This window comes from Pinus tabuliformis, chromosome 9 (genome assembly GCF_031772625.1).
Source record: "Pinus tabuliformis cultivar Carrire ecotype Pingquan chromosome 9, CPIR1, whole genome shotgun sequence".
Lineage (NCBI taxonomy): Eukaryota > Viridiplantae > Streptophyta > Pinopsida > Pinales > Pinaceae > Pinus > Pinus tabuliformis.
In genome coordinates, this window is record NC_142307.1 from 373,018,980 (window position 1) to 373,024,049 (window position 5,070).

Genomic DNA, 5,070 nt, shown 5'->3' on the forward strand with positions numbered 1-5,070 from the left:
GAATTATGTCACCGATTGCCAGATCGCTCCAGGAAATAGGATCAATATTTATTGATGCCAATTATGTAGGATTTCTGTTTATTAGATATTTAGATTAGTTTAGTATTTATAGACCCTTTCATTGTTTTGGAAGGGGTCGTAAAGTTTTGTAACAGACTTAATAGACTGAAGTTTGCACTATTGTGCTTCAGTCAATATTCTTTTATGAAACTGGGCCAATTGTTCTTAATTTAACAAGGAAGCTTCTTTATGCAATTGTGCACTATTGTCGTTGTTGAGGATGTTTTTGCGTTGAAGGAAGAACTACAAATAGCGATTGATATTTGGGAGTGTCAAGCAGCTCATATGGTATTTCTATCTATGTCTGAATTCATTCCTTTTATATGAATTGTTATGTGATTATTCTTGCTATTGTTGATTATATGCATGCGCTGTAACAACAGATCTTTATTCATTCCACTATTGGATGTTTTACGATGTGCCTTTCCTTTCAATCATGCATGTGACAATGATATAAATGATAAAGTGTGGTAATTTTGTTTTAATCGCTCTGTTTAACTATTTAGGCACAACAATCTTGAATGAATTAATATCTATGCCTTAAAGATGGAGTCATCTATATGCCTGTCTTTAGACACAGACCATCAAACGCTACACTTTAAAGCTCAATAAGTCCCCGGGATAGATCATAGTTATTATATTCTTGCTGATAGTTTTAGTTATTCGCTCGTCGCTAGCGTAGTTTATAATCATCCATCCATCCCATTTATCTACTTCTGGGAAACTGGTCCCATTATCCCCAGTCGGAGCCACTATTCCAAACGGAAAAGGAGTTGTACTAAGGTCCGGACCGGGTGGTTATCCCCGATGTTGTTGCAGTGATTTTCGAGGCTTCAACAGGTGGGAACAAAAATTCATTGCCATCGAGGACTACCCCTATGCAGGCATGGATTTTAGAGCAAATCCAAATCTAGTTTTTCCACCTGGCACTGCATGGGGTGCCATTGGTAAAATTATTTTTAAGTTGTTAAAGTGATTTTATTTTATTAGATTTCAAAAATTATGAATTGAAATTAATTTGGATGAGACAAAAATTATTACAAAATTGTTTGATCATGATACAGATGTGGGACCGATAATAACTGAGGGTCTACCCAAGCATAGGCGTCATGGAAGAGATGCAAAGAGTGTTTCATTAGAGACTGAGAGGCTCCTCCATACCGTACAGAGGAACTTGGAGAGATTGACTCACCGGGTACCTATGGCAGCGATAGAGGATCTATTAGAGGCTATGTAGATATGCGTGGTAGGAGTAACATGGGATTAGGTGTAGATCTTCCGATGGGTGGCCGTTGCCATCATCTTCTTCCGAGATGCACATCTGGGGTTCGAGCCATAGATACAAATTAGAGATGTCTAGATTTTTTATAGACATGTTTTGACTTAAGCCCTAATTTTGTAGGACATTTGTCCTGATTTTGTATAATATTTTGAACATAAACTTCTATCTATATACAGATGGTTTCATGATGTGATGCCCATATATAGAGATGATTTTTTTATTATTTATTATTTTTAATGTGATGAATGATTAATATGCCAATCTAATGCTTGATTACCTATGGAATCAACAAATAAATTGTTTGATTGTGGAATATGAATAAATGTGATAAAGTTAAATGATATTTGTAATAAGAGAATCTCATAAATTGGTGATATAAATAAGGATATATCACACAACAGATGTTATTTAACTGAGACAACACTACTTGTGAATCCAAGTATACTACTAACAAATCAATACCAAGAGATATTGTTGTAGATAGTAAGTTAACAACAACAGTATATTTAGCAACATTGTTTGAAGTGGGGCCGATCATATACCTCTTGAAACCAACAATTGACTAGATGTATAGTAAATCACGCAAGCCGCAGAAGCCAAATTCTGGGTATGTCGACTAGCAACATTTGTGAACCCTAGATATACTAAATCATCCATCAATACCTGCCAAAGCATATCAAAAATATCGATATCACTATGAATCCTATAGACAAATATACATAAATATATACAATATCTACAACCAAGCAAATGATAGGTAGAATCCTAGGCATAATAATTTTTAATAGAGAGCCCATTTTTGGGCTCTACAAGCTTGTTTCCATCAAAAGCAACCAATTCATAAGCTCCTTTTTTTAAGACCTTTTTAATGATAAAAGGACCGTACCACATGGGTTTAAACTTACCTGCCCCCAAGCCATATTTCTCTTGGTCATAGAATAGGAAAAGGTCACATTCAGAGAAAACCCTAGGATGCACAGCCTTATCATATTGGATCTTCACTCTCTTTTTATGAGCTTCGTTAATTGTGGTAGCATCTCGGCGTTGCTCGTCAAGACATTCCAAATAAAAGAGGCATTCTTCAAGAGTGGAAGTGCCTAGAAGAAGTTATACAGCTAATTTAAGAGAAGTAATTTCACATTCGAAAGGGAAGATCGATTCCAAACCATAAACTAGTTTAAAATGAGTTAAACTCTTAGTAGTCTTAATCGACATCTAGTATGCCCAAAGTGCAGGATATAACATGATATTCCAATTGGATCGAGCCTTATTAATTTCCCTTTGCAGGATAACTTTCAGGGATTTATTCATGCATTCCACCTAATCATTGGACTGGGGATAGGAAGGCGATGAATGCTCCTGCCAGAAACCCAACTTTAGAGCCAATTCATCCATCATCTTGTTCTAGAAATGACTACGATGGTTAGTGACAATCTCCTTTGGAATACTAAAGTAAGAAATGACTTGGTTTAATATAAACAAGGTTGTTGTTTCACCATCATTCACAATAGTGGGCATAGCATCATCCCACTTAGTAAAGTAGTCCACTGATACAATAATATACTTATCACCCTTTTTGAAGTCATGTTACAAGTCATAAAACCAATGCCCCACTTTGTGAATAGATCGATGGTAATAACAGGAAAGAGCAGAGCAGGATGAGTGTGCGTATTACTAGTATAAACCTAACGAGGATGACATTTTTTGACCACTTCAACACAATATTTGAAAACCGAAGGCCAAAAATACACTGGACATAAGATTTTTTGGGTTGAAGCAAGCCCAAATAGATGACCACCACAAGTGCCAATGTGGCAATAATTTAGCATTGTCTTAGCTTCTTCGAAGGTTAAGCAGCGCCTAAGGATTGAATCAACCCCACGATGATATAAAGTGTCACTAATAAGAATACAACTTTTGGCTAAGTGATGCAATTTTCTTCACTCATCCTTTGAAAAAGTGAGAGGAAACTTCAATGTCTGGAGATATATTATGATATCTCCATACCAAGGATCTTGTCAAGAAATAAGGAAAATATGTTCATCAGGGAATGATTCCTCATAAACCATTTCTTCTTCACAAGGAAAATTTGAGATTAATTTCGTGAATACTAAAGATTTCTTAGATTTGTCTGACAAGAACTTGAGATTGAATTCTTGTAAAATAACAATCCAATTGTTATATTTTCCCCCAATCACTTGCCTAGTCAGAACAAACAAAAATGGGTTGAAAACTACTAAGACAAAAGTTTTTCTAGGCAGAATATAGTGTCTAAGTTGTTGGACAACATGAACAACTACCCAAGCTAATTTCAGTATATGAGAGTATCGTAATTTAGGACCTAACAAGCCTCAGCTTAGATAATAAATCACATTCTCATGGAGAGCATTGTCTTTCTAAAATAGAACCATACTGATGGTTGATTCTACTGCAACGAGATATAAGAGAAAATCCTTACTATAATCAGGTGGACTTAGTAAAGGATCATAGGTCAATGCTTTTTTCAAAGCATCTAATAGGCACTGAGTGAAATCATCCCATAGAAATGGAACTCCTTTCTTCAACAATCTCGTAAATCTCTTTGTAACCTTAATGAAATTGACGATAAATATCCTAAAGAAATTGGTTTTCCTTTGAGACTTTGAATTTGATGGATGGTAGATGGGGGAGGAAACTAAAGTATTGCCTCAACCTTGAAAGGATCTACATGAATCCCTTCAGTAGATACTATGAATCCCAATAATTTCCTAGATGTGACAACGAAAATGCATTTATTCAAATTTAACCAGATTTTATAAAAACGACATCACTCAAAATCTAATCAAAGACGATAAGGAGGATCAATTCTCTTTGGAGAATGAGCATCTAGGTAATCCAAATAAGCTTCAATGATATGCTTGATATCATGGAAATCATAGGACATTGCCTGTTGAAAAGTTGTTCCAACATTTTTAAGGCCAAAAGACATGTTTTTGTATGCAAAACTATCCCAGGGGAACACAAAATTTGTCTTATGTTGATCTTTGGGACATAGAGTAATTTGATTATAACCTGAGAAACCATCCATGAAGGAGAAAATATCATTTCCTACACATTCATCGATAATATGATAAATAAATGGTGTGGGGAAATTATCCTTTGGACAAGTCTTACTTAAATCCCTAAATTCTATGCATAGATTGATCGTTCCTTGTTTTTTGTCAACCGAGACTGGATTCGAAACCGACTCAGTCAACAGAAAGGGGTATATGAAACACACCTTAAGCAGCTTCTGAACCTCAGCTTTGATAGTTGTCACATTCCTAAGGTTTATCGACTGAAGATTTTTTCGTATAGGTTTCACATTCGTGTAAGTCTTAATCTCATGTTAGACTATTGATAGATCAATTCGAAGAATTTCTTCATAAGACCAAGTAGACACATCACAGAATTATTTAAAAATATCGATATAGATTTGAATTTCTTCAGGGGAGCATTCGACTTCAATGAAAACATTCTCAATTATATTGGGATTTCTGTAGAAGTTCACCAGAATAGTTTCTGAAATGATAGACATATTACCTTCGACAAAAATCTGTGTTGGAGCCAAAGGCTTTAAAATTGTATGAACATCACCAGTTGACAAAGGGCTAGATAAACTTGATACTTCTTCACCCAAGTCTGGGAGAAAATATGACCAATGATGCAAATCATCCCAGGCTCTGTGTATGTTTGTCATTGCTTCTAGT